We start from the raw sequence: 18,144 nt of genomic DNA on the forward strand, positions 1-18,144 counted from the left end.
TGTTGGGCCACTGACCCGTCGAGAAATCACAACGGGAACTCCAGCCTCAGGTAAGACGTCGTAGGGCCTCAGCAGGGGCTTACGGGTCGGGTGATTTGGACAGGAATGTCAACAACGGAGATCCGCAAACAGCAGAACGGGAAGGGAGGTGAATGACTCCGATGAGCTCTGCGGCGTGGGGGAGTTGACACAGAGCAGGGATAAGGAAGTAAAAGGAGATGCTGCAAAAAGCCAGCGCGGCCGCGCGAGGCTTCAGCAGCGGATGCGGGGACAAGTAATCACGAACCAGTTCAATGAGCAACAAAAAGCAGCGGTGATCCAAGGGTCGGGATACAGGCAGGATTCAAAATGAAAACCAAGCACCATCGATAGGGGAAGGAAGACATAAGAACCTCCCCATCGGTATCTGATTGGTGCAGGAGGATCATGGTCATCCGCAGCGTGCCTCACGGCATTCTGGGACTTGTAGTCCCTGTTGGAGCAAAATTCACCTAACAACACACTCAGAACATGCCCTAAAGACTCCGGGTCCTAACAGTACCCCCCCCCAAAGGTCTTCTCACGGGTCTAGGCTTGGAGGGATTGAGCGCATGGAATCTACGCACCAGTCTAGGGGCATGAATGTTTTCAGCAGGTTCCCAAGTCCTATCCTCTGGCGGATAACCCACCCAATCAATAAGATACTGGAGTCTACCTCTGTGTCTGCGTGAGTCTAATACCCTTCTCACTTCATATTCACTTTCACCTTCTACCGTGACAGGAGGAGGAGGGGGTTCAGGAAGCATTGGGGTCACATAGGGTTTCAGAAGGGACGTATGAAAAACAGGATGTATTTGCATCTCGGGGGGCAGCTCCAATTTGATGGCCACTGGAGAGATGACTTTCTGTACTGCAAAAGGACCAAGATAGCGAGGTTGTAACTTACGTGGCCCTTCTATTCTTAGGTTCTTTGACGATAACCAAACTCTGTCGCCCACAGCATAAACAGGAGCGGGTCTACGATGTTTGTCTGCTTGGGCCTTCATGGTCTCTTTGGCTTGTGATAGTTCCTTTGTCGCCAGTTCCCAGATCTGAGACAGTGTTTGGTGATGGTCAAGAACCGCAGGATTCAGTGTGTCAGTAGGGAGCACTTCAAGAGGAATTATTTTGGGATGATAACCAGTGGTAAAAAAGAACGGAGAGATCTTGGAGGATGCATGGGTAGAATTGTTGTATGCGAATTCTGCAAGGGGCAAAGCTTGGACCCAATCCTGACATGTAGTAGTTATCAGACACCTGAGATATTGCTCTAATGTTTGGTTAGTCCTTTCGGTTTGGCCATCGGTCTGAGGATGGTAGGAGGAAGACAACCTGTGTTCAATGTAGAGGGTTTTACACAATCCTTGCCAAAATCTGGAGATAAACTGGGGACCTCGATCTGATACTAAAACAGAAGGCAATCCATGTAACCGAACTATTTCCTTGATGAAAATGCCTGCTAAATCCACAGCTGAGGGGATCTTTTTCAGTGGGACAAAATGGGCCATCTTGGATAGCAGATCAACAACCACCATGATTGTGGTGTACCCCTGAACGTTAGGCAAGTCTGTGATGAAGTCCATACTAAGGGTAGTCCAAGGGCTGTTGGGAACGGGAAGAGGTTGTAATAACCCCGCAGGTACAGCATGAGAAGCCTTCTGACGGTCACAAGTAGAACAGGCCTTGACGTGTTGCTTCACATCATGAGATAGTCTCGGCCACCAAAACCATCGTTGACAAAGGCTTTTGGTCTTGTTTTCCCCGGGATGACCAGCTAAGGGCATGTCATGACACCATTGCAACACAAGGCGGTGTAATTCGTTGTTAGGCAAAAAGATTTTATTCTCATGATACCACAGATTGTCCACGATGGTGTTGTGTGGTTCTCGTAACCAAGTGGCCTGATCTAGAGGTGAATATGCCTGTTCTAAAAGGTCCATGAAGGCAGGGGCATCAGGCATCTGTACTCCTAAAGCCACTATTCTGTTCTCAGGAATAAGAGGCAAGGGTTTCTCCTGAACCCACTTGTTCTCCTCTCCTAGCCTGGACAAAGCGTCTGCCTTGCCCTGACGAATTCCGGGTCTAAAGTGTATTAGGAAATCATATTCTCCAAAAAAGGCGACCCACCGTAGTTGTCTAGGTGTAAGGGCTTTAGCAGTGCGAAAATATTGCAGGTTTTGATGGTCAGAATAGACAGTGATCACGTGGGAGGATCCTAACAAGTAGTGACGCCACTCCTGGAAGGCACGTTTGATGGCAAGGAGTTCTCTTTCTCCGATGGTGTAATTCTGCTCAGATTGGGTCAAGGTTTTGGAGAAGTACGCCACAGGATGGAGAGTGCCTTTGAGTGGATCTCTTTGTGATAACACGCCACCCACCGCATATTGCGAAGCGTCTACCTCTAGGAAGTAGGGTTGTGTTTCGTCAGCGTGTTTCATGATGGGAGCAGAAGTAAAACGTGCCTTAAGGGCCTGAAAGGCCTTTTCTGCTTTCTCGTCCCAATGGAACTCAACCCCCTTTTTGAGCAAGCGAGTGATGGGTGCTACCATGTCTGAGAAATGATCCACAAACCTCCTGTAGAAGTTTGCGAATCCCAGGAAAGACTGAATGTCCTTCACCGACTTCGGACATGCCCATTCTAGGATAGCAGAAATTTTTGCCGGATCCATGTGTATCCCTTTGGGAGAGATGATGAACCCCAAAAAGGCCACACTGTGAGTATGAAAGATGCATTTATCGAGTTTGGCAAACAAGTGATGTTCGTGTAGTTTCCTCAATATGGCTTGTACATGGGATACATGGTCGGTTTCATTGGAGGAGTATATCAGTATATCATCGATATACACGATGACGAAGATATCCAAATATTCCCGCAGTATCTCATTTATAAAAAATTGAAACGCTGCGGGAGCATTACATAGCCCGAAGGGCATCACATTATACTCATAAAGCCCAAATTTTGTCCTAAAGGCGGTTTTCCATTCATCCCCTCTTTTGACTCTGATCAGGTGGTAGGCTCCTCTCAAATCGAGTTTGGTAAATATGGTGGCCTTCCTAACCTGATCGAGCAGTGTGGAAATGAGGGGGAGCGGGTATTTGTTCTTGATAGTGGCTTTGTTCAATACCCTATAATCCAGGCAGGCCCTTAATCCCCCTTCCCTTTTGGGTATAAAAAAAATAGGGGAGGATACAGGAGAGGTAGAGTGACTGATAAACCCCTTCGCCAACATATCCTGCAGATACTCTTGAAGGTATTTGGTCTCTGTCTCCGTAAGCGCATAAATGCGGCTAACAGGCAGTTCAGCACCAGGTATAAGATCTATCCTGCAATCGTAGGAACGATGAGGCGGTAAGGCGACAGCTTTCACATCATCAAACACATCAGCATATTGCAGGTATTCAGGAGGCAACGTAGCCCCATCTATTGTGGTTGCGGAACAATACACAGGGGTGTGCCAGTGGTTGATGTCTCTGTAACAATGGGTAAGACAGTGAGCGGAGCGTAGGGTAACAGTCCTAGCCACCCAATCGATATGGGGGTTGTGGGTCTGCAGCCAGGGTACCCCTAGTATCGCACCGAAGTTGGGTGTGTCAATCAGGTCAAACGAAATGCATTCGCTGTGTCCATTATCACACAACACGATGATCTCAGGTGTGTGGTACTTTAACATTCCTGAAGACAGGGCAGACCCGTCCACAGCCCTGACGTTTTCAGGGGTATCTTTCTTGATGAACTGGATGCCCAAAGACTTGGCTAGGGTAATATCCAGGAAATTACCCGTGGCTCCTGAATCCAAAAGAATGGACATGGTATGTCTTCCTTGTGAAGGGAACACCAACACCACCGAGATGGTAAAGGGTTTGGGAATGGCAGAATAGACGTTGGCCACTTGTTTGGAGGTCAGGGATAACGAAGGACTTGGAAGAGCGACCTCAATACTCCCCAAGTCAACTAGTTTCCCGAAGACATGGGCTTGGTGTATTTAGGTATTCCTTTCGGTTTTACTGGACATTCGCGGGCGAAATGGCCAGCCTTTCCACAGTATAAACAGAGATTCAACTTTCGTCTTTTCTCTTTTTCTTCAGGTGTTAGAGGGCCCCTTATTCCTCCTATCTGCATTGGTTCACTTGTATCTTTGGGATCTCGTTTTTCAGGTTTAGGTAGCAAAAACTTGGGGAAATCCCCGCGCGTTTTTTCACCCTTTCTCTCAGCCAGGCGGTGGTCTAATTTGACCACAAGATCAATGAATTCAGCACAATTTTCAGGAGGATCCACTATTTGGGATAAGATGTCTTTAAGCTCATCTTTCAGCCCTCTATAAAACAACGAAGTCCGTTTATTGTCAGGCCAGTGTGTCTCTGTCACTAGACGGTTGAAGGCGGTGATATAAGACAGTAAATCTTTTGAGCCCTGTCGCAGATTAAGGAGCTCATTATCACTCGCCTGCATATACGTATGCCTAGAAAAAAGGCCTTTCATACGCTCCTTAAACAGGGTGAGGTTATATAACACGGGATCATCATTCTCTACCAGTGTAACTGCCCATGAGGCGGCGTTTCCACTCAAATAAGAAATTATAAAAGCGATCTTAGCTGCGTCATCAGGGAATGAGGAGGCTTTACACAAAAACATCAGGTGGCATTGGTTCAAGAACACCTTAAAGTTCTGGCTATCTCCGCTAAATCTTTCTGGCATCGCTAATGGTGTTTGAGGGGGGGTGACTACAGTGACCTGAACAGGAGAGGCGGAGGCGACAGGGGTAGGAGGGACCTCAGGAGTACTACCACTAGATACCTGAAAATGTGAAGGGTGGATATAGCTTTTCCTATGCCTAGCTTGTACCTCATGAGTTCTACTAGCTTCTACCAGTCTAGTGTTTTCTGTCGATAACCTCAGATTCTCATTCCTCATCAGTTTCAGTTCGGTTTGGAGATTCACAACTGTGGCGGCTAGTTCTCTGAGGGTTATCTCGTCTGTCTCTCCCTGCATGACCGCGTCGTCCATGACTGTCTACCCTCGGGAGGAGGAATAAACGTGGGCTTGGTTTTCTGTCGGGCGAGCAACAGGCTCGAAGCAGAAACCAGCTCCTCAGAAGAGTAGACAGTGCCTCCCTCTGTTCCTACGACACAACACCCTCTGCTGCTCGTAAATACACACAGAGCGGGCCGTGACGCCAGAAAAGAGAGAGACCTAAAACCCTTAAGTCTCTTCGTAGGAAGACAGGGTACTTTAGACAAGGAACGCCCAATAGGAAGCAGCAGCCTGCAGGGGAGAGAAGAAAACAGACACACAACAGGGTATTTTAGAACACTACTATAGAAGAACAGGGTCACCTACGTTTTCCTGTAATGAGTGTGCTGCAAGGCTCTTACCTGCCCAACTTGAATATCGCACCCAAAAGATATCCACAAAAAAACAATAACATACGAACCAAAAAAAGGCAGGGTGGATATGTAGGTCTCTCTTTTCCAGGGAAGGTATCCTCGGAAGAACAAAGGAGTCCAAACACAGTCTCTCTTTCTCTGTCCAATATGCAGAGTCCAAAAGTAAGTTTCTTTAAAGTTCGTGATAATTCTCACTGAGTTCGTAAAGTACAAAACAAAACAACGTGAATTCCAATGGAGCCGCTCACGGGCGAGTCTCCCCGAGAAACAGCTGACAGACGCTAACACTCGGCGTCCTTCACTCCGGAGAAAGAAGTAAGTATTTTTTCTGTTGGGCCACTGACCCGTCGAGAAATCACAACGGGAACTCCAGCCTCAGGTAAGACGTCGTAGGGCCTCAGCAGGGGCTTACGGGTCGGGTGATTTGGACAGGAATGTCAACAACGGAGATCCGCAAACAGCAGAACGGGAAGGGAGGTGAATGACTCCGATTAGCTCTGCGGCGTGGGGGAGTTGACACAGAGCAGGGATAAGGAAGTAAAAGGAGATGCTGCAAAAAGCCAGCGCGGCCGCGCGAGGCTTCAGCAGCGGATGCGGGGACAAGTAATCACGAACCAGTTCAATGAGCAACAAAAAGCAGCGGTGATCCAAGGGTCGGGATACAGGCAGGATTCAAAATGAAAACCAAGCACCATCGATAGGGGAAGGAAGACATAAGAACCTCCCCATCGGTATCTGATTGGTGCAGGAGGATCATGGTCATCCGCAGCGTGCCTCACGGCATTCTGGGACTTGTAGTCCCTGTTGGAGCAAAATTCACCTAACAACACACTCAGAACATGCCCTAAAGACTCCGGGTCCTAACATTACCTGATATTTCGCAAATAGTACGAGTGAGTACATGGGCCATTATCAATCCACCTAAAATTCTGGATATGGCCCAATATTATGAGAATCAAATTAATGACGAACGAGACAAGAAAAAAGGTAAAAATAAGGATTGAAAAACTAAAATATTGTTTCAGCAGGCCTATGGATTACAGAGAGGTAGGGGTTGAGGGGTTTTTAAGGCTGACCCCCCAAGAAGGTTTATGCAAGATCCACTGATGTCTGACCCATTAGGGCCAAACCAATGTGCATACTGTAAAAAAGAAGGACATTGGCAATCTGAATGCCCAATACTTCGCCAACAAGGTAGAGGAATGGGAAGGGGAATGACAAGAGGTCCCCTACAATGACCTTTTGTTACTGACAGATGGAATCAATTTGATAATACTGCCCCTGAAAAAACGTATTATGCAGATGACTTCAACGCATCAGATGCCATGGGCACGTATTTCAACTAGGACAGCGTAGGACGAGAGGAGGGATCAGTTTCTATACCAGTAGATCAGACATGCCCATATGACACTGCTGAAATATTGGGGACCCTTCAGCAATTTCTGGTAGATACTGGGGCTACATGAAGTGCAATTTCCCGAAGACTGATACCTGGGACTCCCTCGTCTGGCTAGAACTATCTATCCGTAGGCTTCGCTAGAAAGCTAATTCTTAGTCCCGTGTCTGAGCCCCTGGATCTTACTATTGGTCCGTTCACCACCAACACGCCATTCCTTCTTGCACCAAATTGCCCCGACAATCTGCGGGGATTAGACTTACTCAAACATTTTCATGCACGTATTTATTGTTCACCGGATGGTGTATACATTACGTTTAGTAAGCCTAGTCATAATAAGCAGTACGTTATTAATGAATTTTCACATGAATTGTCCACTGTACCGCCTTCTGTGTGGGCAGAGGGTGATACTGATGTTGGCTTATTATCCATTGACCCTGTACACATACAGGTTTAACAGCATGCCATTTTGCCCCGAATACCGCAGTATAAGATATCGCAGGAAGGTGAAAGTGCATTAGTTAAAATAATTGAAGATGTCATTGAAAAAGGAGTGGTGGAAGAAACTGATAGCAACATTTGTAACAGCCCCATTTTACCTGTTTTAAAGCACTCCACCGCTGATGATATGAAAGAAAAAGTCTATAGATTTGTCATTGATCTGCGTGAGATCAATTAAATAGTGGTGCCACAGTTCCCTGTAGTTCTGTGCATTACTACACTATTGACAATGAGCCCACCAACAGCTTGTGTTTTTTCTGTCATTGACCTTAAGAATGCATTCTTTTCTATTCCTATTGTACCTTCTAGCAGGTATTTATTTGGATTCTCCATTAAAGGACGATCCTTTCAATTCTGTCATGCTCCTCAAGGCTATACAGAAAGCCAGAGCATTTATAGCCAAGCTCTTAAACACCAACATGATACCTTACTGGTATCCCCAAGCACCTCTCTGCTACAATATGTTGATGATCTGCTGATAGCAGCCAATAACACAGAACTTTGTATTGAGGCTACATCGATGTTATTGAATCACCTTGCTAAATTGGGCCACAAAGTGTCAAAGAATAAGTTACAGTTTTGTCGACCAGAGGTTACCCATTTAGGTCACCTCTTATCGAAGGAAGGAAGAATATTGACGAAAGACAGATTCAAGGCTATCATACCCACACCTATTTCTCAAACACAAAAGGAAGTTAGGGCATTGACTGGTATAACAACCTATTGTCACCATTGGATTCCAAATGTTTCCCTCATTATCAAACCTCTCCTTGCCCTTATGACTAAGGATACTCCATCCCCTTTGCCTTGGTCTTCAGAGTGTTAAAGTGCATACCAACAACTTCGAGCAGCACTATGTTCTGCCCCTGTATTAGGAACACCTGATTACACAAAACCATTCTCTCTCTGTGTGCACAAACAAAATGTTTGTGCATTGTCTGTCGTAACACAGCCACACGGAGACAAACAACGCCCATGCACATACTTTTCTGCAGTTCTGGATCCTGTGGCCAGGGCACTCCCTGGTTGCCTGAAGGCTGTGGCAGCAACTGCCATTTCAATCAGACAATCAGCGGGACTTGTACTAGACCACAGATTGATGGTTTTGGTTCTCCACTCGGTTGATGTATTATTGAATCAGACTAAGACACAACACTTGACGAGCATTCGTCTTACTGGGTACAAACTCACTTTGCTAGCACCACACATCACACTTAAACGCTGTTTGACCTTGAATCCAGCTACGTTGTTGACAGCACTCTCCGAACAACCTAGAGATATACATGACTGCATTTTTACTACTGAAGAACAAACAAAGGGTCAAGTAGACCTTACTGAAATTCCTCTGCTTGACTCTCGGGTGACTTGTATGTAACTGGATATTGTCTTAAGCTACCCAATGGCACCATTACTGGAGCTTACGCTATCACTACACTGCAAACAATTGTGGAGACAGCTCAAACCCCCTTTAAATCTGCACAAGCAACTGAACTTATTGCACTCTTGAGGGCTTGGGAGCTTAGCCAAGGACTGTCTGTGAATATCTATACAGACAGTCAATCTGCTTTTGGAGTTGCACATAACTTCGGACGCTTATGGCATGAAAGGGTTTTTTGACAACGCATGGCTCGAAAATACAGCACGGAGAATTAGTTCAAAACTTGTTGTCTGCACTAACATTGCCAATACGGGTGGCTATCGTTAAGTGTAGTGCACACCAGAAAATAATAGATGATGTGGGCAGAGATAATGCTTTTGTAGACAGCACGGCGAAAGAAACAGCACGTAGCCAACAGGAAAACATTTACGTAATGTACTCAGCTGCAGAAAAAATTGCAAATGTGAACAAAGAGGTGAGAGAGATCCAAAAGATGGCAACAAAGGAGGAATGGAACAATGGGAAAAGACAGGAATATTATACAGTGAAAATTGTTGGAGGAAAGGACCAGATGGGGATAGGTGGAAATTATCCAGCTCTTATGTCCTACCGTTTGTCACTATAGCGCACGGTCCAGCATATGTCAGCGCAAAAAGCATAGGTACACAATTAGAGCAGATATGGGAACACCCAGATATAAGAAAAACAGCTGAACACCATGTTCGACATTGCATGATCTGTTTGCAACATAACCCAGGGAAAGGAGTAGCTACCCCAAAAGGAGGATTTTCCCCACCCAGCGCACAATTGGAAGTCCTACAGATGGATTTCATAGAACTTGAAAGATGTAATAATTAGAAATATGTTCAAGTAATAGGATGCGCTTTTAGTAAGTGGGTTGAGGCCTACCCTACAAAAGATAACACTGCACTCACTACATTTAAAATACTCTTGAAGTAATATTTCCCAAGATTTGGGATTTGTAGAATTTTAGGGAGAGATAATGGACCTCATTTCATTAGACAGGTCATTAAATTGATTACTGAGAGTTTAGGCATACGTCAGAAGTTCCACGCTGGTAACCATCCACAATCTGCGGGTTTGGTGGAAAGACGTAATGAAATCCTGAAACTCAAGCTCGCCAAAATACAGGCATCGACAGGACTTAAATGGCCCGATGCTCTACCCCTAGCACTCATGTCGACCCGCGCGGTGGCACATAGTAAATCTGGCCTCACGCCCTATGAAATAGTCTTTGAGAGTCCACTGAATGTATGGGGTCCTCCACGTCCCAAGAGAATAAAGGAACTTGAGTATCCTATTTTATTAGATTATATGAAGGAACTGACAGAAAATCTTTCTTTGATTCATCAACAGGTACACGATTCCCTGCTTGACAACTATGAAGGTCCTGGGCGCTTGTTACAACCAGGCGAAGGGGTCCTGACCAAACACTTTCAGCGCTCAAAGAGCTTGGAGCCTCACTGGAAGGGACCCGAGCAGGTCCTGTTGGCCACACGGACAGCAGTTTGAGTCACCAATAGAAGAAACTGGGTCCATGCCTCGCACTGCAAAAGGGTGCCGACAGACCTGGCCCAGACAAAGGACACTGAGAACACTGGAATTGCACAAATTGTTCTCAGCAACGAGGATAAGATGGATCACTACTTTGCTACGCCAGAGAAACTTCTGTTTGCAGATCTGACAACAGCTGGAAGAGACAGACACAATTTTAGACCTCGTAAAACTAACTACGCAGAGGCATCGAGAAGAAAGGTTTTTAGGCTAGTTCTGATCTGGTTAGAAGGCCTGCTTGGCGGGAGGCTCTGTGTTACGGAAACAGCCAAACTAGATTTGGTGTGGTTTGTGGCCTGAGCATCCTGAATCCGTAGAAATGCCCTGATTCTCAACGTTCCTACTATCAGACTTTGTGGAAAATCTGTCCTGCAGTATCTGAATGGAAAGAATAAAGGGATTCACAGTGCAAAAAACGATCGACAATGTTCGTGTTTGCAATACAATACTTTGTCCAGGAATCCAGTGAAAAAGAAAATAGCCGTTGCCTGCCTTGGATCCACCAACTTCAGTTCCCTGACTGGTCCCTGATTGGATATATTAGGGGATCCAAGTTGCACCCTTTGAAAAAGGCAATATATCTAACGGTCCTTCAGGCCATCACAGATGACCTTGTGGATGACCGTCCTTGAGTACTTGTTATACTGATTTATCATTGCTATATTCTTCATTGGACTGCAAGTTCCAACGATTTTGTTTAAGCTTTTGGTTTGAAACCTGTCGAGGTGAGCTTGTGTTCGTTAACCTCCAATGTTTTAGTTTCCTTTGCATCTTCCAAATTGACTAACCTATGAACTGTGCCTTCAGTGCAAAATTCGGCAAGGAACATCTACAGATTGAGTTGGCGATTTATAAGAGACAATATATTTAGCACATTTTGATTTTGATATTGCAAATGCCTATCATGGAGGAAGATCGCCTGAATATTGAACACCCTGTATCTAAAAGGATCAAGCACAAACGGACAAATATTTGTTTGACAGCGAGTCTCCTTTGTGCCATAAGTATTTTTCTAATAGCTTGGTTTTTATATGTGAAATTTACAGTGCACATGCTTGTACGCCCAATATCTACACCCCTCAAACATCATCATTTCACCCTTCTGCCACTAGAGGAAAGGCACAGGCTTTCTTTCGTAAATAACTAATTTATTCAGATGTTGCATTATACCCATAGCATTGCTAATGTTTCTAATTGCTAGATATGTGGACTGTTACCTGGTCATCAGGAAGAAGGGGGAACGCCACTTATACCACTCCCATTTTCCATAATGGTTACTGTACAGCTTGGTTCGGAGTTCTATGGGCAGCATATGTTAATAAGATGTTTAGCTTTGATATAGGAGGCCTTAATAAAAAGTTGAATTTGCATTGTTATACAGATGACGATGGTAACCCGCAGAGGAAAGGATCGGATTTATAAGTAGAGGAATATGGTGGTCATAATGATCTTGTCATCAAGTATATTTTTACCCCACGAAAAATATGAATGAAATTGGAGAAAGGGTTCCCAGCTATAACAGTAACAGAAGCACACGCTCCTCTCTGTGTAAGGAGTATTGCTCCTATTTCTGTAAGAAACAGCAACTGCAGTACTGTCTTTATGTTGACAAATCCGAATCCCAGTAGTGTATTAGCGGCTCATAATACCTATTTTATTTGTGGAAATAAGGGTTATTTTTTCCTACCACAAGGGTGGTCAGGGATACGACATGTGTCCCTTCTCCTTCCTCCTATATATTTGGCCCCTGCTTTTTATCAAAAAGCTTGATCACTGCCCCACAGTCCTTTCTTAGCCAGGACTAAGAGAAAGATAGATGTTGATACAGTAGATCAAACTGACACTTCATTGCAAGAGTATGTTGATGTGAACTTAGGGATATTTTTCTTTGTTGGTCCACCTCTCAATAGTAGGAACATACGAAGACTCACTAGGGTACTTGAAGCAGTAGTAAATCAAACGACACTAGCTTCAGGTAATATTACCGAGAAGCTTCAGGCGACAAGACTCTTGGCTTTGCAGAATCGTATGGTTCTAGATGTTCTCCTTGCAGATTGTGGAGGTGTATGCCGCATTATATGTATCAGATGTTGTGTTTTCATACCTGATAACGCACCTTCTGTTTATCAGGCTATCTCCAAATTGCATAAGATCGCAGCTGAAATACACCAAACGACTGGAACATGGACTTGGTCTAGTTAGTTCTGGGGTATTATTATGTCATGGGGATGGAAATTACTTGTCTTAGCAGCCTGTGGAGTGGGTGCTATCCTAGGCTGTTGCCTTTGCATTCAGTGTAGGCCCATTATATACTCCCTATGCATTTCTTAATGTATGTCCCGTGTCCCTAAGAAAATAAACACTCATGAGGCCGCTTATGCTTCACCAACAGGTAGATAACTTTACGAGTATAGATACAGGAAATTAGAATACTGATGATGGAGTGCCTCAAGCTATTGCAGTACATCTATACACACACTGATCTAGCTCTTTATTATTGATGTTTTCTAAACTTTCACGTGCCTTGATTTATCATTGAATATTGCTATGTAATGAGACAAAATGTATTTAGCAGAGGCTAAAAGGATGGACTGTTAAACAGTAAAAATGTATCCTGTTAACTAAGCCTCTGCTCTCAGCCATTTTGTCTGTGAATATCCATTTTGTGCTGTGGGGGGCTTTGTAAGGTCAGGGAGTTACGTGTTCACCAAAAGCTGGTTGTACCGATAAAGCTTGAGTGCAAGAATAAGGGCTTGGCCCCTGATGAGCTGCCCCAGGCTCACAGATGTTCCTATCTACAAACCAACCAACGCCTGTAATGTTCCCCATTTATCCTTGAGAGTACCGTGGGTGGGGGCTTATCAGAAGTGAACAGGTTGCATTTTATCATGACAGAGGGTTTTTTTGTGGGTGTCGTGCTGCACCAAAACTGTATAAATGATGAGTTTGAAACCATGCTTAAGTAGTTCCCTCGTGTCTGTAGATCAAGCCCGCTCATGAGTGTAATAAGCTTGTATTTTGTTTCCATTCCAGTGTTGATCCTCACTTGTGAACCCGTAGACAAAGGGTGTCCCTGCACCAGTGATATATATATCAAATTCTCACTTGTACAGATTTTTAGGGTGACATTTTTTTCCACAGGGAGCCAGTGGAGCTTTCGAAGGTGTTGGCTGATGTGTTTGTGCCGAGGACGAGTCAGGTTGTGGGGTTCTGTATCGTTTGGAGTTTTCGAAGTAAGGACTTGTTTATGCCAGCATTTAGTGCGTTTCCATAGTCCAGTCTGCTGGTGATGAGTGCGTGGGTGACTGTCTTCCTTGACTCCTGGGGGATCATTTGAAGGTCTCGCGGTGAATGCAACTGGGGGTGACGGCGTTGATCTGTCGGTTCATGGTGAGGGATGAGTTGAGTACAATGCCGAGGTTTTTGGAGTGGTTTGAGAGGGTTGGTGGGCTTCCGAGAGATGTCGGCCACCAGGTTTTGTCCCAAGCTGAAGGGGTGGTTCCAAGGGCGAGGACTTCTGTCTTCTCAGCGTTGAGCTTGAGGCAGCTGTTGGTCATCCAGACAGAGACCTCCTGCATTCCTTTCTGGATGTTGAGTCTGGCGGTGGTGGGGTCTTTGGTGAGGGAGAGGATGAGCAGGGTATCATCAGCGTAGGAGACGATGTTGAGGCTGTGTTGTCAGACAATGGTGTCAAGGGGGCCATGTAGATGTTGAAGAGGGTCGGGCTCAGTGACAATCCCTGTGGGACTCCGCAGGTGATGTCCGTGGGCATCAGAGAGGAAGGGCAGCAGTCTGATTCTTTGGCTTCTTCTGGTGAGGAATGATCAGATCCAGTCTAGGGCTGTTCCTTGTATACCGGCGTCATGTAGTCTGGCGATTGTGCGGTGGGAGACAGTGTCGAACGCTGCTGATAGGTCAAGTAGGATGAGGGCTGCAGAGGGCGAGTAGGGCGGTCTCTGTGCTGTGGTTGCTTTAGAAACCAGATTGGGATGGGTCGAGGATGGCATTGTCTTCTATGAATCTTGTCAGTTCCCTGTAGACTGTTTTCCCTGCAACTTTGGCCGGGAAGAGGAGGAGCGAGATAAAACGTTAGTTCTTGAGGTCGGTGGGGTCAGCAATTGAACTGCACTGCAAAATTCAAAATGGCATCAGAGAAGATAAAAACAGTCAAATGCAAAATATAAAAACACTCCTTGGAACACAAAAAACCCTAACAACTCCAGACAGAAGAGTCAGATAGGAGTGGCACATCTAGCTAAGATGGATCAGACACAACCTCGAAAGAGCACATGTTGGCCCTTGGCATGAAAGGTGATATTTGTCAAATAATCGATGAATTTCAAAAATAACTCCAATCTCTCAGATAGGATTCCACCAAATCTATTTCAGAAACAGATTGCTCCATAGAAAAAGTAGAGGACAGGGTGGACCAATTACTGGTCATGGCCTCAGAAGGATCCCAAGAATGTCATGAGATATTGGTTAGAGTTGGGAATTTGGAAAAACAATAGTGATTCCTATCAGGCAAACTATACCAAGGAATAAATAGATCTAATTGAAATATTATAAGACTTGGAGCATAGAGCATGATTAACTAGATCTAGCATGTCCAGGATTTGTTTTATTTTTATTGGAAGACCCCACAACAATACTTCTAGTACACCTGGATGGATGACACAGGTTTATAAGGCTATTTCAAATCAAGAACAAACTGATCCCTTATGTGCTGACAAGAATCCACTACTAAAAAAGAAAGAGAAGACATTAAAACTAGCTAGATAAAAAGACCTAGTTATAAAATAACCCATTTCAGGCTGGTTTTATTAAGGGGGAACAAACAGGCGATAAAAGGCAGTGATGCCCTCTGCCACCTTCACTTTTTACTCTCCCAATGGAGCCTTTTTGTTGGAAGGTGCAAGTAAATACTGAGATAAGCAACATTCTCTCAAAGGCCGGACAAATGGAAATGGCTTATTTTGCTGGTGACATGCTCTGTTTTCTGACTGATCTAGCTTCCCCACTCTCAGAATTATTGCTGGAACTAGACAGTCTCTTGGAGAATGGCACTAGGCCTCCCCACATAGTAAAATTATGAATGTACAAAACTCCTTTGGAAGGATGTTTGGTCATCCCAGACATAGAAATATATGTAGTAGCTATGAAGTTAGTAGCAGACTGGGTGTGGGGTGTCAGAAGACAAATCCAAATTATGGTGTAGTTTAGAGCCACATGTCAGTCAAATACACCTCTTCGACCCACTGTGGCTCCGGCTACAGAAACATAAAATGCAAGGGCAGATAAGAGCGAAAACATTAACAATACTATGCTATTGGTCAAAGGCTGTCTTAATCTGAAAAGTTGCAACTTTACGCTGCCCACTGACTCCTGTGGTTGGTAATCTTATCTGCGGCACAGTGATGATAGATAAGGGTTACTTAGGGTGGTTTGACGAAGGAGATTTACAATTAGGATTACCTTTGAGGGGGACATGCTTGAGGGAGAGTGAATTTAAATGACATCCAACAGATATATATTGTTTGGCACTGCTGCTTTGGATGGGAGGCTCATTGATGAGGGAGGGATGGGGCTGAGTCAAAATGAAAATTGAAGAGAAGTGTTTAGTGGGAGATACAACTCATATTGTTTCACAACTTTTCTTGGTGTTTGCTGTTAAGGGTCTGGTACCTCAGGTATTGGTATGCCTCACCTCCCGTAGGTCCTGGTGCCTCCAAACTTGGTGAGAATCATATCTGACCCTTCAGACCTTTTGTACCTTTTCCTGCTTCAGTGCTGTGTCAAGGTCATCTGGAAGCAGCAGGTTGACAAAATGGACTTCATGGGATTGGTGCCTGTGGTATGCAGGGGAGTGATACCTTCACTCCAAGGAAGCTTCACAGCACTTTCCTGAAGGCTGGAGGTGCTCCAGGGTTCTTGGAGTCCTTTCAGGTTTCAGGACAACACAGCAGCAGCAATTGTCGAGACCTGGGAGCAGCAGGCAGGGTTTGGCACCTTTTTCTTCTGCAGCAGGAATCCATTTCTCAAACTGCATGTCTTCTCTGTTCTGATCTTTTCATGTCTGCTGAATCTGATGTTCATATCTTGGGATGCGACCTAAATACTGAATTTAGGGGTGTTACAAGGGGAGACAGGTAGTACCCAATGGGCTACCTACTTACAGGGTGTCTACACCCTCTAGTGACCACTTCCTGTGGGAAGAGGCACTATCCTAGCCCTGATAGGAGGTTTTTGCACCATCCCAAGATGGTTGAATTTCAGGATAGGGGTTCACATTGCCTGCCCTGCGCTAGGGGTGGTGTAGACTAAGTGGGGACCCTCCTTTAATCTAAATAGTTTTCCCACCTTTATTACCAACAAAAGTAGAAGAGGAAAATGGCTTGGCCTCCCCCACTATCTGGAGGTTCCTGGGTTGGATTTCAAGGGTGGCATTACCTTTGACGCTTCCTGGCCAGGAAGGCCATCCTGTCCTGGAGGAGGTGTGAGGCACCTCCACCCAAAACATGCTTTGTCTCTGTCCTCTGAGAGCACTGGCTGTCACCCCACGAGGTCATATTAGCAGGTTGAAAAAAATATGTCCGGAGCCACACCAGTGCTTGGTAGGGTTTTTGGGGACCCTCTATTAAGGTCTCCTGTCTGAATGTATTAATAACCCCAACACTGGCATCAGGGGAGATTTATTAAGATAAGATGTTAGGTACCAAACATCTTGGAAATCAGTGAAGCCATCCTGGAGTTAGGAAACTCGAGTTGACAGTATCCAGCCCATGTACTCTTTATGGCTTCCCTGTGCCCTTACAACATCTCAGAATGGACTGGACAGTTCAAGGGCATATTGTTGATATCTCCACACATAGAATAAAGTGCACCCTGCCTTAGGGCTAACGACCTGCAGTAGGGGTGACTTACCTATATGCCATGCAGTGTATGAGATGCATGGCACACGGGGCTGTGTGCCATGGGCACTCTTCAGATTTCTCTGCAGCAAGACACGCAGCCTGCATTGGCAGAGTGCTTAGCATTGGTGAGGAGTCCCTGGGGTGGCACAACCAATGCTGCAGCCACAGAGGCCCCTCTTCATTATCCATGCTCTGGGTCCTAGGGTTACCTCTTACTAGGGACTTACAGGGGTAATTGAAGTTGTGCCAATTGTGGTACAGTTTTTGGGAAAGAGATCTGGCGCTGGAGACCTGATTAGCAGGGACCCAGTGCACTTACAGTTCGAAATTACATCAGACAGAAAGTGGGGGCTAACCATGTCAAACGAGGCACACACATTTTATAAATAACACATTCAAAGAGAAATACCCAGTTAAACAACTGAATTATGGTTGAGGCTCAAATGAGCAAAATCTTTGAAATTTCACAGTAATTGTATGCAAAGAACACAACAGATTACAGACTCCTGTCACCTGGAAAGTTTAACTTTTTGCTTGATAATTTGATTCCAGAGACATTTGCAAAATGGTGCGTTGTGAATGTGGGCACCATGCTTTGGGGAGACTTAAAGGGACAAGCTTCATCTGTGGCAAGAAGAGGGCAAGATGAGGCATCATAGATTTACTGGGCGGAGCATGAGCATCAAGGCACACTCAGTTCCACTGACGGTTACAGTCAGTCAGTCAATCCACTCAATTTGATTACTTAAAATCATAAAAGTACAAAAAACAAAACATAAACATGACAATACTACAAATCTTTAAACATAACATTAAAAATACATAGGTGATATGACAATTCATTATGGAAACCTAACAAATATTCAGATCCCATAAACTAGAATTAGGCAATAGCTAATAGCTAGTACCTTTGGATGAACTCATCCTCAAAGTTGTCTTATTCTTAATCCTCACTGCTGCTGCCAAAAAGGATGCAA

At 45.0% G+C, this 18,144-nt stretch overlaps 1 protein-coding gene and 1 long non-coding RNA gene across 2 annotated transcripts in view; one reads left to right on the forward strand and one right to left on the reverse strand.

The window, feature by feature from the left end:
- Nucleotides 1-10,126, forward strand: part of LOC144799982 (uncharacterized) — a 44,364-nt gene extending 34,238 nt beyond the window's left edge. The window contains exon 3 of the long non-coding RNA XR_013603912.1: nt 10,056-10,126. This is a non-coding gene — a long non-coding RNA (uncharacterized LOC144799982). The remainder of the gene's footprint in view (nt 1-10,055) is intronic.
- LOC144799981 (ATP-binding cassette sub-family C member 12-like) overlaps nt 1-18,144 on the reverse strand; it is a 973,671-nt gene that overhangs the window by 321,224 nt on the left and 634,303 nt on the right. The window lies entirely within an intron of this gene.

Source organism: Lissotriton helveticus, chromosome 12, assembly GCF_964261635.1.
Source record: "Lissotriton helveticus chromosome 12, aLisHel1.1, whole genome shotgun sequence".
NCBI classification, from domain to species: domain Eukaryota; kingdom Metazoa; phylum Chordata; class Amphibia; order Caudata; family Salamandridae; genus Lissotriton; species Lissotriton helveticus.